Below are 19,109 nucleotides of genomic sequence, written 5' to 3' on the forward strand. Positions count from 1 at the left end.
TAAGAGAGGCTCCATCCCTGAGAGTGTCTAGAATGGCTTAGGGCATGGCAGTGGATATCAGAAACAACTGGATTCAAATCCTGGCTCAGCCATGCATTTGTTCTGTGACCTGGGTAGGGTGCCCAACTCAGCCTAGTTGGCCTGGGACTTTCCTAACTTCAAAACTGAAAGTCCTGACCGGGCACAGTGGCTCACGCCTGTAATCCCAGCACTTTGGGAGGCCAAGGCAGGTGAATCACCCAAGGTCACAAGTTCGAAACCAGCCTGGCCAACGTGGTGAAACCCCATCTCTACTAAAAATACAAAAATTAGCCAGGCATGGTGGTGCTACATAGTGGGCTGAAGCAGGAGAATCACTTGAACCTGGGAGGCAGAGTTTGCAGTGAGCCAAGAGCTTGCCATTGCACTCCAGCCTGGGCAATAAGAACAAAACTTGTGTCAAAAACAAAACAAAACAAAACAAAACAAACAAACCAAAAAAAGCACAACTGAAAGTACTGCATCCCAGGAATCCCCTTAGTCTCAGACAAATTCAGACAATTGGTCACCCTAGACCTGGGCGAATCTCATTGATATTTCGAGCTTCAGTTTTCACATGTGCAAGGAGGTAATACCTACTTTGCAAAAGCAGCTGGGAGACAAAATGAGAGAATGCATATAAATTATGGTATAGACAAACACTTTAATAATATATGCCATGTGCCAGGTGCTATAGCATTTTGTAGCTATTTACCATTTTATACTCATGACGACCCTAGGGATTAAGTATTGCTGTTAGCTCCATTTTACAGAAGGGGAAAGTGAGGCTCAAAGAGCTAAGTGACTTGCACGAGGGTACATAGCTCCTAAGTGGAACTGCTGAGATTTGAACCCAGCTGTCTGACTCCTGGGCCTGATTCACTGTACTAAAATTCCTCTCACATACCAAGTGCTCATCAAGTAGTAGCTATTTATAAGAAAAGCAACAGAAATGTCACCCTCAGAGTTATGCTCCCAGTTTGTGTCCATCACGGGGCAGGGGGATGGCAGGGAATGGTGGGTGATTCTGAGCCCACAGGAAAAAGTATAAGCTTCACTTTACCTTTATACTTCACACTTTCCACAAATGTGTGGCCTGTTCCATAAATCTCAGGCTATGTAAGTTTGGTGCATAACTGGGAGGCACTGCAGGTACCTGCGGCTCCAGGATAAAATCCAGGCAGCTCCGGAGAGAAGCAGGGCCCCATTAGCAAGGACAGAGTGAGAAGTGGGCAGGGAGCAAGCTTCACTTCACAGCAGGACCACGGAAGTGCAGATGTGTGGAGCTGCACTCTGCCAAGGATGGCTTCTTGGAGTTATGGGACTCACGACATCCTCAGGCTCAGGACCCTTTTCCCCCACCCACCGTAATAAGGGACATGCAGAAGGCACAGGGGATTCCTGCTTCTCCCAAAACATCTGCCTCCCTTCCCCATGAGTGTGACATGGGAGACAAAGAGATGAGTGTCTGGGCCATGGCAAGTGGCATATTGTGGCCTGACTCCAGCCATGGCAATAGGTCCTTAGGATGATGGAGGAAGCGGGGATGTGAGGATCTGGAGAGGAACGACTCCTCAGGATGCTCCACACTAGACCCAGTCACCCCTTCCAACTCCTGCTCAGGCACCAGGCATCTCAGGCCGCAGTGGGAAGCACTCAGCAGGGCCTCCTCACTGCTGTGCACTAGTGAGGGCAGGGCTGGACCTGACAGAGTGCGCAGAACCCCCAGCTCTTCCCCTGCTGCCCACTGGCTCACTGTGCTCCTGGGAGCCAGGCCCAGCTCAGAGGTGCTCCTGGGCTGCAAGCGCTTTGCCTCTGAAACAAAGGGCAAGGGAACACACAAAGGCAGTACTGAGAGAGACACCATGGAGGTCAGGATGTCACCCTCCCTCCATGGACACAGGAAAGAAGGAGGATGGATGGCAACCACACCACCCAGCCAGGGCTCCCACCAGTCTTACTCTGTGCCTGCCCTTCTGCCCTTGCTTGGGGGCCAAAACAGTGGCTATTGGAGGCCTAAACATCTGCGGATATTGGGGTAAAAGGAACTTGGCCCCTTGCCCGCCCTGGGGACATTTCCTGCTATTGCAAGGTCCTCAGGCCTTTCCCCTGGGTGCAGTGAAAACAGAAAGAAACCGAAGTCGCGTGAGGATAAGAACGCCTCTTGCAGCACCATGAAGCCATTCCGCCCTGTCCTCACTCTCCCACCCCCAATCCAACTCAGGGATCACAGCGCATGACAGTGTGCATCCTGGTTAAGAGTGGGCTCAGGAGCTGGCTGCTGGGGTTTGAATCCAGCTAATTCAAAGTTGAATTTTACTGTAATAGCTGTGTGACCTTGGGCAAGCTACTAACCCACTCTGAATCTTCATTCCTTCACCTGTAAAATGAAGTAATAACAATACCCACTGCACAGAATGAATGCGGGCATAAAATAAGTACATAAAGCTTATTTTGGAATAGCATGGGGCTCACAGCAAGCATTCAATACCCAGTAGCCATTATTATTATGGTATAATATAATATAATGCAAGCATGACCTGGTCATTCCATTAGCCTTCCTGAGCTACAGTTTCCTCATGTTTAAATGGAGACAAGTCTGCTTGCCCTAATTCCTCACTGTCATGGGGTCCAAAGAAGACAGGTATGGCTGCAAGTAGGACTTTAAAATGTATAAAGTGCTGTATGCATGGAAGGGATGAATATAATGCATACTCCAATAAATACAATGCAGTGTAAGCCTAATTCCATAGGGTAACATGATACAATGTAAGATAATACTCTGTATTAAAAACTGAATTGGAGAGAGACAAGACAGATGGAGAGAGAGATGGAGAGGCAGAGAAAGGCCAAGCAGAACAGGGACAGAGAGTGAGGGCTGAACTGAAAGAGCAGCGAATCAATGTTGTACTGTAATTTAAAAACCAATATACAGTAAATATCAGCCCGGCGCTGCAGCGCAGCAGCACGGCAGGGCAGCCCAGCCTGAGATAACTCACGTCTCAAGCCGGGCCAGCCACCACTGCGTCCCACCGGCCTTCCCTGTAACTCATGATCCATTGCTCTCTCTCCGGAGCTGCCTGGATTTTATCCTGGAGCCGCAGGTACCTGCAGTGCCTCCCAATTATGCACCAAATTTACATGGGCTGAGATTTATGAAACAGGCTGATCACAGAGCCCTAGAAGGAGCTCAGGGCCTTGACATCTCTCCCCACCCCAAGAGAGAGACACTGGGCTGGGGCTTTGGGTCCTGGCCAGCCTGGCTCTGAGCAGAGAGTGGCTGGGAGGCCTGGGCTCCAGTCGGGTCCCACTCCTAGCTCTCCTCCTGTGGTTCTTGCTGTTGTCTCATTCTGGCCTTCACCACCTTCCTGACTCCTCTTCCTATGGTCCCACGCCAACCCTCCATCATCACCTCATGTCCCACCCTAGATACTAACCCATGATCCATTCCTGCACCTTGACACCCTTGAGTTCCTAAAACCCCATCCCCATGAGCATTCCCTCCTCCAGTCTGCTTTTCCCTGCTGCAGGTCCTCATCCACTCTTCTGGGTCCTGGCCCAAGGCCCATTTTCTTTCCTTTTATTTCTTTTTTTTTGGATACGGAGTCTCGCTCTGTCACACAGGCTGGAGTTCAGTGGCCCGATCTCAGCTCACTGCCACTTCCGCCTCCCGTGTTCAAGCGATTCTCCTGCCTCAGCCTCCTGAGTAGCTGGGACTACAGGCACCTGCCGCCATGTCCGGCTAATTTTTTGTATTTTAGTAGAGACGGGGTTTCACCGCATTGCCCAGGCTGGTCTCGAACTCCTGAGCTCAGGCAATCTGCCTGCCTTGGCCTCCCAAAGTGCGAGGATTACAGGCATGAACCACCGCACCAAGCCCACAAGGCCCATTTTCTTGCCCTAAATTCTTTCCAAGCCCTTTCAAACCAAAAGATCCAGGAGGGTCTCTTTCCCACCACTAGGAGCAGCCCTGGGACAAAGGTGTGGGGTGGGTAGGAATACGGCCCAGGAGGATGTCTCTGGTTTTCTGCCCACACACCAGGCCAGGCTGAATCAAAAGGTCCTAATCCAGGTTCCCCGTCCCTTCTGTGCCCGCTGAGTGCTCCCAGCACAGCCCCGCCCTTATGTAAACATTCAACAACCCTATAAAGTGGATGCTACTCTTATCCCTATCCCCATCCCAAGGCACTCATGACAGTTTCAAAAGGCTTCAATACTCATGTCCTGTGGCCTAACTCCCATCCTCTGGGGTGCTGTGTAGAGGGCAGCCTGCTTCTCCCCATGACATTTCACGTGGACCCCGCCTAGTTTTGCAAGCCTGGAATGAGATCTTCCTTCCCCACCATGGTTTATTTTCCCAGCAACCTGATCCCAACATGCATAAAGGCCAGGTGGGAAGGCCAGTCCTGAACTTATCAGCTATCATCAACCAAAACCCTCTGCTCCAAGATTCTTGTGACCCCTCACCTGAATGCAGTGTGGCTGTAAGGTACCATGAAAACCCCATCAGACCAGAAACCACTTCATAACGTCTGTGCCTCCGTTCCCCTTTATGCAAAGTGGTTATAATCATAATGTGTATCCTGACTGCCTGGTAGGTTTGTTGGAAGGGACAAATGAGATCATGTGGAGAGTCCCCAGATTGCTGTCTAACTTAAGAGGTGGTTGTTAGAAAGGAGTATCAGTTAAGAGGGTCCTTAGTGGTATTTTTCTAAGTATGGTCCTCTCCATGCTTAGAAAAGAACCACTATTTCCACTACTACTACTCTACTACTACTACTGCTGCTGCTGCTGCTACTACTACTACTACTACTACTACTACTACTACTACTAATAGCTCACACTTATATAGTGTTCAATCTACTACTACTACTACTACTACTACTACTACTACTACTACTAATAGCTCACACTTATATAGTGTTCAATATGTACCAGGCACTGCTCCAAGTATTTTATGTATAGTAGTTAATTTAATTTTCCTAACAACCCTGTGAAGTGGGTACTATTATTATCCTCATTTTGCAGATGAGGAAACTGAGGCACAGAAAGAATAACCCACTCAAGTTCACACAACCAGGAAAACAGAACACAGCGGGGGCACAGGTACACACATTTCTCCCTGTGAGAAAGGTGCTCCATCCATGAATTTTGGTGCCAAAAGGTTCCCTAATAATGTGCCTTGTGTATCTGCTTTACCTCCGCCTTAGACATAAACTTCCCAAGGACAAGGACTGGTCTTTGCTCATCAGGTGAAGGCCTCCCAAGCATCAGGAACCTGCTTTGCCCATTTGCAACCACTCTGTGATTGCAAGCACATTCCCTGCCAGCAGCCTCATTTCCAGATTCTCTCCCCACAACAGCCTGGGGAACCACCCTCTCCTCCAGGGCAATAGCCCTTATTGTCATGTGCTTAGAAGGTGTGACTCTGGACACAGAGTCCAGGATTTAATGTCTATTCCAGGGTCTCTAGCCTCAGCTCCCCTTCTTCCCAGCTTGGCCTCTGTGACATAAGTCCTCAGGCTAGGAAGAAGATTAATGGTTCCTTTCAGGCCAGCTGTCCCTATATTGGGACAATGACCCCAAATCTCTTCATCCTATCAGTTTCTATTTGGGTGAGATGGTAAGATGTCAGCTTAGTGGTAGAGCAGGGGAGGGAGCTGGGAAAGCAGCTTGAGAGCCTGTTTCTTAAGTTGCCTTCATTACCATCACCATATCATCACCATCACCATCAGCATCATCTCCACCACCACTATCAGCTTTACATCAAGCAGTTAATCAAGTGTGACCTTGACTGACTCCTAAGCAACACACACGAACACACACACACACGTGAAAATGCAGGTGAGGGCTGCACTAGAAATCAGCCAGAACTTGGAACCGCCACCCCCAACACAATCAAGTCCTGGGGTCCACAAAGAGGGCTGGAAAAAGTGCAGGAGAAGAAGCCAAATGATCGGTGAGATGGAGGGCTGCATGCACACATGGATTGGAGAGGTAATTCACCTTTGCAGTGTCAGGCTCCCTGGGTGGCACATAGTAGGCATTCGATTAACGCTTGCTGAATTAAACCAAACAGGGGAAGACTGCTAGCCATCAAGTCATGAAAGGGATGGATGAAGGAGGATGGGATTGATTAACATCCTAGAGGAACAGGCTCTCTGGGCCTTAAAGTTTGAAGGAAGTGAAGGAGGCACTTCAGAGCGAGCTAAAGGAAACCTCACTGCCACGGCAGGCAGAAAAGCACAAAAGCTATAGCCTCAAGAGGTGAGGTGGGCTGAGACTACAAAAAAGGATACATTGATGATGGGCGTAGCTTGTTCCCATTATAAGAAATAGCAATGAGAGGGCTTATTTACCCCGACCCTGAGGACAGAGGCAATCTACTCTTCTCCCACACCCTACTTTGGTGGAAACAAGTCAGAACTGAAACTGGAATGCCCATGGGCTGCCCCAGGGTGGCATTTCTCACTTGCTGGAGTTTAGTGTGAATAAAAGCTTCTAGCAGACTGAGAGCCAGGAAGGAAGACGATCACCAAGAAGCTGCAGAAATATGCACATGTCCTGGCTGAGAAGGATAGAAGGTCTGGTCACCCTTTGTCTGTGTGGAATCTCCCTGGTCCTTAGTTTCCCATCTTCAACACAGGGACAAAATATACCCTTCCTGTCTTTCACGGTTGTTCTATAGAGCAGAATGTGCTACAGCAGCTCCAAAGTGGTAGGTGAATCTCTGGACAGGATCCAGAAGTCTTGGCGCTCATCCTGACCCTGCTACCTGCAAATCCAAGCCAGTTTCCTCATCCATATACAGAAGAGGACATGGTTTTATCCTCCTGAATGAGGTCAGAGGGCTACAGGAATGACAGGAGGCCATGTATTGAAATGCTCTGTGAAGTAGACAGTGAGCTGGAAGGGTTGAATGGCACCCGCCCATGTCTTTGAGGGAGAAGCCAGTGCAGTGGAAAAAAGGAGTGCGTGCATGTGTGTGTGAATATGTGGGAGTGTTCCATTTGTAAGAGCAGGTATATGAACTCATGAACGTGTGTACATGAATGGTGCTGTGTGTGTGCATGTATGAATGTACAAGTGTGAGTATGTATATGTATGTGAATATATGTGTGACTATAAGCATAAATGTGGGTGTGTATAGGTATATGTGTGGGCATGCAAGTATGGATGTGTGTGAGGTATGTGAACATGTGTACACTGGTGGGTGGGTGTGTGTATGAATGTGTGTGTATGTGCACATGTATGTGGGGGAGTGGGGAGGAAAGAGACACCTTCATTCATTCAGCAGCCCTGGGATCCTGGTCATTCCAAATGAAACCCAGTTACAGTGTTTGGTCATACAGTAGTCAGGAGCATGAAGCAAAGAAAAGCCTCAGGTCAGTGCTATCTGGCAGAAGAGGATGGGAAGGAGGATGGAGGACCCCAGCCAAGTAGCTTCTGGGGTCCAGATGGCTCCACAGAGATGTCTTTGCTCTGAGGCTGGAACATGGACTCATAAATCAAAGGATCAACGACCTGAACTGAAAAGGCCTTAGGAGAGCACACAGGCTCTGATCTACAGGTGAGGACAGGAAGAGAGAGGGGATGGCCAAAGTCACACAGCAAGTTCTGGGCAGAGCTAAAAGGAGAGCTCATTCCAGGTTCCGCGCACCCCAGCAAGCATTCTCTGACCAGCCCTCAGTGCCTTGTGCTATAGGAGGACCTCTAACCGCGCACCTCCATGACCCCAGATCCCCAATCATCCTCCCTCCCTTCTGCCCCAGGAGGACATTTCTAGGTATTATAGTGGCTTCATTACACGAAAGGTTGAGTCAAGGAATCAATTCTACCCACCCAGGAATCTTCAATACCTTTTTAGAATGACAAGGCCTCATCTTACAACCATTGTTAGGCATTTTTAGGAGTTTCCAGGAGCTCAGAAAGTCAGAAGTGCCTTTGCCCTCACTGCCATCATCCATCGCTCTCTCACCAGGTGCTGAGACCCTAGCATGGCTCATTCCCCAGTGAGTGGCCACATTTCATATGTTTTGGACACATCAAGGCTTACTTTACAATTATTCTGAAGTAGGAGCCTCCACAGACCCTCAGTATTAGTTGGGGGACTCCCTGGCTTCTTTGACTAAAGCTGCCTTAACAGGAGAATGAAAAAGAATGGGGTAGCTGGGCAGAGAGTGCTACTTTTGGAGAAAAGGAATAGGAAGTGAGTCCCTGGGAAGAAGAAATGGGAGGGCCAAATAGACTTTGCATCCCTAGGAAGTTTATTAGAGATCTGAGTTAAGGCAAGAGGGAGCCTGTTCCTCTGTGTTGTCCTACACCAAAATGGGGTAGAAGAAGGGATGCGTTGAGGGGAGAGGACCCAGGCAGGAAACATGGAGGGAAGAGGGGTTCAGAGATGCTCAGCTTTCTGCTTCTTTATGTTGTTTCTGGGCACGTGAACTGTAGTTTAGCTCCTGCTGGTGGGTGAATATAGGATATGCCAATAATAAATGCAGTGAACTCTAAAGAGCCCAACTTATTTTGTAATCTCTCATGTTTTGGGGGCTGCCGTGTTAATACAGGATGGCTGCCAGGGAGGCCCAGGCTCTCCTGCAGACAATCCCAAGCAGGCTGATAAATGACGAGAACACAGTTTTGTTCCTTAATCCAGCTTGACACAGTTTAACACCCATATCTTGTCTCTATAGTTCCAGTGGTTCCTCAGGTTGGTGTGGTCTCCATTAGGCTTGGCCCTTGGAGACATTCAAAAAAGCAGGCCCAGCTCTGTTCCAATCAAAGATGCCCTGATTTTCCATTGCATGGAAGCCCTGGGTCTTCTCTGCAGGGCCCCCATACCTTCTATACAACCCTTAGTTACAATGCAAGGAAATCACTCAGAAAAAAAAAAAAAAAAAAGAAATAGACTGATAAATCATGACATGTGTAGACTGTGTCATTACTAAAACTTGCTTGGTGCTTTGGACTCAACAGTTGAACAAGCTGAGTGGCCCAGAACATAGCAATTTTTGACCCTCTGTTCAAAGTTTAGCCTTGTGTTCTTGGGCAGTCAACCCAACACTGTCCTGACCTCCCATCTTGATAGAATGGAGATTCCTACTCAGGAGGTCTGGAGCATGGGGCTTTTCATGGCTTACCTGCTCCCAGGTGATGCTGACACTGGTCCACAGACCACACTTGGGGTAGCAAGTTGCAAGTGCATCTGTCTCCCTCACTATCTTCTGAATTCCCCCTGCCTCATTAATCCACCTCTTCTAACTAACACTAACCTCTGTTAATTTTAGGACAATGCATCCTCAGTGGGGACAATATCGCCCCCAAGGGGGCAAAAATGTGTTCTTGGTGGGGAGGCAAGAAAAGAGAACTTAATCTTTTGATATACAAAGTACAGATATACATATAGAATGTCTGTGGTATTAAAATTTAATGGGAGGGTGTGATTAGGAAAAACCCTCCAAAAATGCTTCTTCCAAAAATGCTGCCCATGTGCCCCTTCCTAGCTTCCTGTTACCAGTCCCACCCAATTATCTGAACCACAACTACCCTGTTTCTGAAGGTTCTTAACACCCCTTTTCTCAGAAAACACAGTGTCCATCTGCCTGGCCTATAATCACTAGTTAACTGCAGTCCCACATGAAACTGACCCATGAAAGTCCACGTTTAGTGCCCTGATACCTGAGTATAATTATATTTGACACTTTAGTGACAGTCTTAATGAGAAAGGGTCACAAATATAGCTGTGAGTGCTAAAGGGCTTGTCCAGTTTACAAAGTTCAGTCACACATGCTGCTCTGCCCTTCCAACAACCCTGGGGGACGAGCATTAGCATCCTGTTTCATCAGTAAGAAAACCAGGCCCCTCTCCCAAATTGGATGTTCCATCTCCCAACTACACAGATAGGACCCAGTTCAATCACATCCCCTGCCCAGGCGCCACAGAGCTGTATCCATTCACTTTACCTGGGCCTCACAACATTCGTATGAGGTCACCCTTGGGGGAGTGGGCAACAGAGTCAGAAAGAGAAGACTGGGTGCTGGCGGGGGGTGGGTATTTTACATTCAAACCTTAGATAGGAAAGGGTGGCAGGAGATACTTGTAAAATGTAGATCCCCTCTTCCTGAGCAAATGTTCATGGCCATAAAAATCTAAAACAAACAAGAGAAAGGGAGGGAAGCACGTGCCTGGACCCCAGAGGTGAAATTTGCTCCTCAACCATCAATCCTCAAAGTTTTCTGGAGGGTTCATGGAGTCTCTTAACAATCAGCTTATGTCTGATGGCATCAAACCCTCCTGGCAGCTCCCTGGACAGGGGGAAGTTGGCTGTACTATCCTCCATGTCTCTGAAGACTTCTCCCTCCCTTCTAACCTCTCGGCTTCAACCAAAGACTCAGATCTGAAAAGGGGTTTGGGGACCGCCAGGAAAACATCAGGTCATAATACATCTGTTGGGCACGTGCTATTATTTTATTTTACCAGGTCAAGACACAAAGACTCATATGGTTAACCAAGATGTGGCAGAGCCAGAATTTGAACCCAGGCCCCCACATGTTGAGGTTTCATTCCATTATATGACAACTCTATCCCTTCAATAAGGGATAACCCTAAAACTCCACCCCTACCCAAAGAAAAATCACAACATACTCAAATTGTTGTTGCTCTTGTTCAGAGTCCAGTTCCACTTGGCCATCCCAGGTTGTTTATTGTTCTATGTCTCTGCTTCCAGTCTAGCAGCCTCCCCAATCAGACTGTGAACTCCCTAGATGCTCATATCTACCTTAGGAAAGGGGAGTTTCTGAAAACAATTAATTCCAATTTCACTTCTCCACTGTCCCTGGGTAGCCAGACCCCATGCCAGGAGCTTATAAGCCTCTGTACACCCACCCTCCAAAAAAAGGAGAGCAGAACCTGCTCAACCCCACAAGCTGAAGAGGCTTGGCAAACTGGCACTCGGAGGCCAGAATCCCAGGTTTTTGTTTTTCTTGGTTTTTGTTTGTTTGTTTGTTTGTTTTCCTTTGAAGCTGCAGCAAAGATGAGAAGAGCAATTCCTCCTTCAGTCAAAGCAGGACTCAGTTGGCCAGAAGGCTGCCTGGTTTCCCCGGTGGCCCCACCCACTGTGACTGTATTTTCTTCCTATCTATCTTCCTTCTCCTCAGCCTCACCTCCTGGAAGCTCCCAGCTCACCCTGTCTCAGGCCAGACTCCCCAGCTTCTGACGTTTCTGGGCCTGAGCAAAGAACTGGCACTTCACAGAAGAAGGAACCCTGAAACCCAGCCTCCAGCCCACGGCAGGCAGACACCCAGTCCTTCCAGACAGGAGACGGAGCTGGGAGCCAGCCTTCCAGAGGCTGAAACAGAAATGCCAAGTTTGCTGTTTGCATCCCCAGGATGAGGGCAGGAAGATAAATAATTACATTCCTGGCCAGGAATTAGAACAGAAACTCTAAATTGACGGCTGGGCAGGGGGCCTGAGCATGTGAGGAGGCCAGAAAGAGAGATGCAACTCTGCACTCCCAGCCAGAGTCAGAAGGGAAAGATGACATTCCAGCATCAGCTGAAGGGCCAAGGCAGCTGGCATGGTCGGCAGAGGCTGACGGCTCCAAGTGCAGGCCTTTTGGAGCTTCTGAATACTCCCTGTCGGACCCTGACTCCCTTCAGCCTCCAATGTACCCCACAAGGAAATGCCACTGCCATCAGGGCTCTGCTGTGTGCAGCCAAATAAAGCTCCTGTCAGAGGGCAGTGACCAGACCAGGGCACAACCCCAAGACCCAGTTCCCTTGCTCCCCACTTTCAGTTCCAAATCGGCCCCCACACAAGAATAACAGCCCATATAGAACCTCTAGCTCTGGTCCCTGGGAGCTTCACAGCCCAGGGAATGGCAGTTTCCTCCCTAGCTTTGCTCCTCCCCAGCAGCAGGGGATCAAATTCCTGAAGCTGCCCCCTCCCCCAGTACTAGAAGGCCAATCAGGCCATGGAGGCCACAGCTGCCACCTCCCTGAAACATACACATGCATACACACACACACACACACACACACACACTCCGTTGTGGCCAGGGGAGGAGGTCTTCATCTGTAGCCATGCCTGTAACTCCAACTCAAGAGTGCAGGCTCTGACATGTTCCCTGTCCCTGCAGGTGTCTGTCTGTCTGCAGCTGTCTGCTGTCGCCGGTGCATTTGGCAACAATCTGGCTCAGTCCCTCTGCAGTCTCAACTCAGGCTCCCTTCTCCCTCCTGCTCTGGTTTTCAGAGGCTCTATCTCCCTAGAACTCTCTGCCTCTGTCCTTTGTACTGGGCTGATGGGAAGATGAGTAGGACACCTCCCTCAGAAGGTCTGTGCAAAGCAAGGCACTGTCCACCTCGGAACGGTCCACTGCTCTCCCTCCTCCCTACCCAGACCAACCTTAGAACCAGGGCAGGGCTGGGTGGGAGACAGAGACCTAGGAACCCAGGCATGGCTAATACCATTTTCCATATTGCTTCATCATGCCATTCTGATGCCCCAAGCTGCACACACACACAATCCCCCTGATCTCGCTTTCTGCCTGAGGCCAGCATAGGGTCCCTGAACCTGCCCTACCTGCCTCCCCAAACTGCAACCATGCCTTCCTTCCTCCCATCCGCTCTGCATCAACCCCTCCGCACTTGGCTTCACCCCACCCTACCCAGTCCACAGAGCTCAGGGAGTCCCGGGCGCCCCCACCCAGCCCCCAGCAATGGCTCTAGCCAGGCCTCGCATGTGCGGAGATGCAACAGAGTGGTCTGGCAGCAAAGTTCTCCTGCTGCTTTCAACGGTTCCATCCACCCGCCTCTCCATCCTGCTCTCCAGCCTCACACGGACCCCGCTCTCCCCGCTCCCCGCCAGAGTTTCACCCCCACTATCGGAAAAAAAGACTAAAGAAAGAAAAGGAAATCTCTCACGATAAGGATGGGCGAAAACAGAAGGGGGTGTCCGCAGGAGCACCTAGGATGAGGGGAGTCTTCAAGTGAAAAAGAAGGGGATGCAAAGTTCCCGGTTCCTTCGGGTGCGTTCAGCCCCGCGCCAAGCTCCCGCGGACACCCGGGATCGCGAAGACGCAGCGCCGGCGACCACTCACCTGGGCGAGGCAGCATCTACCCCCGGCTGGGAGGCACCGAGGCCGGCTCCGCGGGGCGCCCGGGCTCCCCTGCTCGGCCACGCATCCTTCCCCGCCCGAGACAGACTCGAGCTAAACCCTCCGGCGGCTCCGGCGGCTCCGGCGAACGCAGGCAGATGGTGGCCTCGGACGTCCACGCGGGGAGAGCCCTGAGCCGCTTATTCAGTTATATCCATGGCATTTAGCAAGAAGAAGGGGGAAAAAGCACAACTTGCTCTCTTCTCTTCCAGATTAAAGAAAATAATAATAATAATAATCTCTCCCTAGGAGGATGCCGGTAGGATTTTCCGGATCGAAGAACCCCAGGCATTCCCAGGAACCTCGGGCATCTTGGAATGTGGGGTGTCTTCAAGTTCAGACGAGCCTGCGGGTTGTGTATGTGTGAGTGTATGTGTGTCTCAGCGAGAGGGAGCCAGGCACTCACACCCACACGCACACACAAACACACTCCCCCGTACTCCCCGCATGCACACTGCTCCCCACGCGCGCGCGCATACGCGCGTACCCGGTTTCCCTCTCCCCTCCAGACACACACACACACACACACACACACACACACACACACACACACACGGATCACACGCTCCAATCTGGGAGGGAGTCGGGCGGGCTGCGGAGACAGCACAGGGCCAGCCGTGGAGAAAGCCCAGCGGCCAGAGGCGCCCAGGAACCCGGCGGCCGTGCGCACCGTCCCCGCCGAGCTCTCTGGCGCGGCAGCCCCCAGTGGCGACCGGCGGAGCTGCAGGAGCCGAAGGCAGCCTCTGAGCCCGCTGCCCGGCCCGCTGTCGAGCGCACCCGCTTCCGAGACGACCAACACCGCCGCCGAAACCAGAGGGATTCACGGTCCTGGCAGGGGTGGCGCGGGGACGCACGGAGGGGCAGGAGTGGGCTGGGGCCGCCGTAGCGGAGGGCGGTGGGCAGGCCGCGAGCCCCGGAACCGGGAGGGCAGTCTCGGCGGTCCAGCGGCACGGGCAACCCCTGCTGAAGGCGAGCCGGGCGGCCAGGGCTGCACCTCTGCAGCTGGCGCCGGCGCTGCCGCCTCACGTGCCTAGCGCGCCCTGCAGCCGTCAGCCCGCCGCCTGCCGGAGGAAAACCCGACCGCGCCGGCCCTAGGTTGGGAGTGGGGGCTGGGACGATCGCCCCCACCCAGTCCTGGGGCCCAGTTCAGATTCTCGCATCCTGGTAAGGGACCTGTGAAAAAAGAGCGCCCCGTGCACGCACACACACGCACTTTGACTTTTCATGATTATTACAAGAATCAGTGAGGGGTGCAGTGGCGCCAAGTGTTTGCACAGCATCTTTACAACTCTTCACTTGTTCGATCTTCCCAGCAACCCTCATTCGATGTATAAGGAAACGGAGGCCCCAAAGAGTAAAGTGACTTGTCCAAGGCATGTGGTAGGTAGCGGAGTCCCTACTCAAAGCAGACTGTGAGCTTAGAGTCAGAACACCCGGGTCTGGTCAGGGTCTAATCTTTGGTTATCCTCCCTGCCCACTATAAACAACTAGTTACCGGAAAGGCAGGACCGTCCTCTGCCTTACTGGACTCCCCAAGAGGCATTTCCTTCCTTCTGAAGGAAATGAAATTTTGAGATTCCTGTTAGTACTCCAGCTGGTAAATCCAGGGGCAGGAAGAATGTCAATGTTGCAATCCTTCTCTACTCTCCTGGTGGCTAACACATCCTGTGCACCTGTCCCGGTTACCCACAGGGAGGCACATGAGGCATGTGGATGTGTCTCTGCAGGATTGGCTCGGCTGGATACATCTGTAACATACGACCCTGTCTCCGCTCTAAACACATGCATAACTGCAGAAGCCGAGACAGCTGGTCCTCGTGTGTGCACCCTCCACATGTGCACCCCGGGAAACTGCCAAACTGGCATGCTGCAGATCCTGGAAGACAGGCCCCTCCCTGCAGGAATTCTGGAAAGCCTGGTGGGGGAGGGGCATAGCTGGGATGAAACTCAAGGTGTATGGTGTGGGCCCTGGAGAGAAGGGATCTAACTCAGGAGTAGGGAGTGAGGGACAGAGGTAGGGAAGAGTCGTGAGAAGGAAAGTAATGAGGAAGGAGGAGGTGAGTAAAAGGAGGTGTGGAGTAGAAACTGGGGAGGGCAAGTAGGGAAGAGGAAGGGGAAAGGAAGAAGGAGGGGAGAACAGCAGGAAAACTGCCTTCCTCTTTGCTTACCTGAGGGCTTGCCTACTATTGGCGGGGGCTCCCAGGAAGAAAGGCTTAGGAATAACTACAGCCCGGGCTCAAGTCTCTGAATTCTCCCAAGGGTTGGGGGCAGTGGGTTAGGTTATCTCCCCTAACGCCCAGTCACCTGTGAGACAACCAGAATGCAGCGGCAGGGATAGAACCAAGCTGGCGCCAGAGTAGAAATGGAGCTGCTTTTAGAAACTAGTAAAGCATTAGAATGATGTGAATGAGGGATATCAGAAGGATGGACCATTCTCTGCTCCAGAGTGAATCCAATACTCCATCAAGAAGTTTTCTCAAGTCAGAAACACGGATGTTCCATGAAGAGCCAAGACCTGGGTCATTGGTAATTCTGAGAATTACTGGTTTATTTTTCGAATTACATTTGCCCCAGCATAACCTGAGTACTGTGCTGGGGGACAGGTGGCCTGGATGCTCACCATGGCTTTGTATTAACAAGCAATGTGACAAGTCCCTTTCCCTCAAGAGATTTGGACTGTGCACTTTTTAAGAGCCTTTCCAGCTCTGGGAGCTCCCAAGCAACCTTGACAGATGGAGTATGGTGGGACCACATACATCTTGGGAGGCCAAGAGAAAACCGGTCTACAGTCACCATTTACCATGAAAATCCCCAGAAGATAATCCACAGTTGGATCACGAAAAGGTGAAAGACGGTGGCTTTCTTGGCTCCTTGAACAAGCCCACGAGGACTGAGTTAGGGTCACTAATATGGCATCTGGCTTCCTGTACTGGTTACTTACCTCAGAGTTGAGCCAGGGCTTCCCACAGAGGTGATCCCGTCATTCCAGAAGGGGTTGGGGAGTGAAAGCCATTCTAATAATGGGCATTTTGATTCTTCTACATGTTCATTCTGCTAAATAACCCTGTGATGAACATCTTTGTACCTAAGTCTTTGCCCACGTTCTTGTTTTTGTGCTTAAGCTAGACTCCCTGAAGTAGAATCACTAGGCTGGAGGGTATGAACATTTTTAAGGTTCTTTGTACATACTTTTTTTGTTTCAGTTTTAGAACCAAGGCACTGAAGTGCAGGGCAGATAAATGATTTCCCAGAGAGCTCCCAGCAGGTGCTTAAGGATATTTTCACACACCCTTTCATGTCTCGATGTGGTAGAGAATGACTGTGCCTTGTGCTGTAGGCTGCACATCAAGGCAGAGCTCCACCCTTGAATATAACTTCAATACCCCTAGTAAGAAGAAAGTTTGGGCCCCCTGCCACCCCCAATCAGGACTCACCTTCCCCTCCAGGCCATGCCTGCTCTCCTTGACACCCCTAACGAGCCTTACCCTGTTGTCTGTATGCCTTGGTGTTTTTCACTAGACTATAAACCCCACACTCCTTGGCACACTTCTGGGCACACGGCTGGCTCCCAACCCTCACTTGCTAAATGGAATCTCAGTGTCTGATTAGAAGAGTTCCCAGGAGGGTTTGGGGTAGAGAGGCACTCAGCCTGAAGAGAAGGCTGATTTGGCCTAGGCCTTTATAACCAACGAAAAGACTCCTTTGCAATGAATGATGGTGAGTCTCTCTTCTCTGTATTCACTGAGTATGAAAAGGAGAGGAGACTGGCTTTTTGTGGTGAAGTATTCTGGTTTGATGACAGGACAGAGCCAGGTGAAGCTATGGAATCCCAGGGTGGGGGCAATTGAACCTGCTTCATAAAAGAAGGGGTGCAGTCTGTAATCCCAGGGTGTGCTAGATACACTTCTTAGAGTTTCCCTTGGCTCACTATGGCCTGAAGAGTGACTCTGTGGGCTGGGGAATAAGAAAGATCCTGGGGCATAGTTTCATAAGGTCTTGGGATCTCCCTCCACTGAGTCTATTCCATGGACTGGATGCTGGGAGCCACTCCTGAATTAGCACCTCGTTCACTAAACTTCCCCCAGGACCAATAGCCAGCCCAACCCCAGTTTATCCATAGGCCTTGGCCTTAGCCTCACATAACTTGGACAAATGCATCCTCAGAGCCGAGGGTCCAGCACCAGGGTGCCCTATCTGGAGATGAAGGGTCAGGTCTTTTATTTCTGCAGTGTCCTCTACCTCTCCTCCCTTCCCAAATGCTGGAGTAAGAAGAAGCCAAAATAAATTCTTATTAGTATGCATATGTATTCCCAAATTCCTTAACAGAATGACTAACACCACCTACAGCCATTAGCTCTGGTTTGTTTTCTAAATCCAGTTTACTTTTCATCATTCAGATCTCTGTTTACCTCTTCCCCTCCCCTAGGCCCAATGGACTCCCTTCACAGACTCACCCTTTTGCCCAAATACCAGGTCTGGGAGTGGGTTCCTGATGTATCAAAGGATCAGACAATACAGGGAAATAATAATCAATGAAAAGGAGGTCTTTACTGAGTATTTTTTGTTTGTTTGTTTGTTTGAGATGGAGTCTCTTTCTGTTGCCCCGGCTGGGGTACAGTGGCATGATGTCGGCTCAGCGCAACCTCTGCCACCCAGATTCAAGCAATTCTCCTGCCTCAGCCTCCGTGGTAGCTGAGATTATAGGTACCCACCACCAAGCCTGGATAATTTTTGTATTTTTAGTAGAGATGGGGTTTCACCATGTTGGCCAAGGTGGTCTCGAACTCCTGACCTCAAATGATCCACCTGCCTCAGCTTCTCAAAGTACTGGGATTACAGGCATGAGCCAGTGTGCCTGGGCTTTACTGAGTATCTTTTATGTATCTTTTAGCATTTTGCTGAATACTGTAGAGGAGAAGAAAAAGAAGGAGGAGGCAGAGTTTCTCCTTGAAAAGAAAAGACACTTTACTGAGTATCTTTTATGTACCTCCTAGCATTTTGCTAAATACTGTAGAGAAGAGAAAGAAGGAGAAGGCAGAGTTTCTTCCTGGAGAGAAAAGACACACCAATGCTGGCACCATGCCTTGCAGTCTATAGAGAGCATTCCCAAATATTACCTCACTTGTTCATCACAACAATCTCATGAAATAGATCATTATCCCCATTTTACAAACAAAGACAGTGAGTCCCAGATAGGTTAACCTGATGGCTCCAAGCGTTTAGAGCTATTGACTGATGGCACTGTATTTCAAACCAAATCTTCTGACTCCACATCCCAGGCTCCTTCCTGTGAACAAGACAGCCTCTCTAATGCTAGCCTTGATGCCACTAAATGGTGAATTACCTGATGCAGCCTGAAGTGCAGTAGACATGTGGCAAAGAGAAGGACAAGGTGTTCGAGGCCACACTGACAGACACACGGAGCTAGGAGATTCTAGAATTGGGGGCAGTAAGGTAGAAAGAGCTCCAGAAGGGAAGATAGAGGAGCGGATTCTGGTTCTTTAGTGTGACCTTGGGCAACTTTTGTTTTCTCTGGGCCTCATTTTCTCCATCTCTAAAATGAATCCGGGATAAATGGTCTCTGGACTTTAATGAAAAGAATAAAGAAAGCCACTCAATGAAGAACTGAAGACAGCAGATGCCACTGACTTCCCTGGCTTTCTGACTCCTGCCAGGGAATTCCTAAACCTTAAGGGTGGTATTGAAGCAAAGAACACTATGGGCTGTGGCAAGTGCTCAGGCACATCTGGGAAGCATCACAGCCCTTAGTGCCCCAGGGCTTCACTGGGCCACCCTGTCCCCTTAGCTCAATTTCCTCTCTTGCCATCAGGCATAAAACAGCAAGAGTGCCAGGACTGTAGGCCAGCCACTCCTCTCTGTCCTGGATGAGGATTGTTGTATTTAATTCTCAAAAAACTCTAGCAGGTAGAGTTATTAT

The 19,109-nt window shown here is 50.2% G+C and overlaps 1 protein-coding gene across 1 annotated transcript in view; it reads right to left on the reverse strand.

Annotated features, from left to right (window-relative positions):
* LRFN2 (leucine rich repeat and fibronectin type III domain containing 2) overlaps positions 1-14,245 on the reverse strand; it is a 194,458-nt gene extending 180,213 nt beyond the window's left edge. The window contains exon 1 of the mRNA XM_007972687.3: positions 13,115-14,245. The gene's annotated coding sequence lies outside the window, so the exon portion shown is untranslated. The remainder of the gene's footprint in view (positions 1-13,114) is intronic.
* Positions 14,246-19,109: the final 4,864 nt, after the last annotated feature.

Source organism: Chlorocebus sabaeus, chromosome 17 (genome assembly GCF_047675955.1).
Source record: "Chlorocebus sabaeus isolate Y175 chromosome 17, mChlSab1.0.hap1, whole genome shotgun sequence".
Classification (NCBI taxonomy): Eukaryota; Metazoa; Chordata; class Mammalia; order Primates; family Cercopithecidae; genus Chlorocebus; species Chlorocebus sabaeus.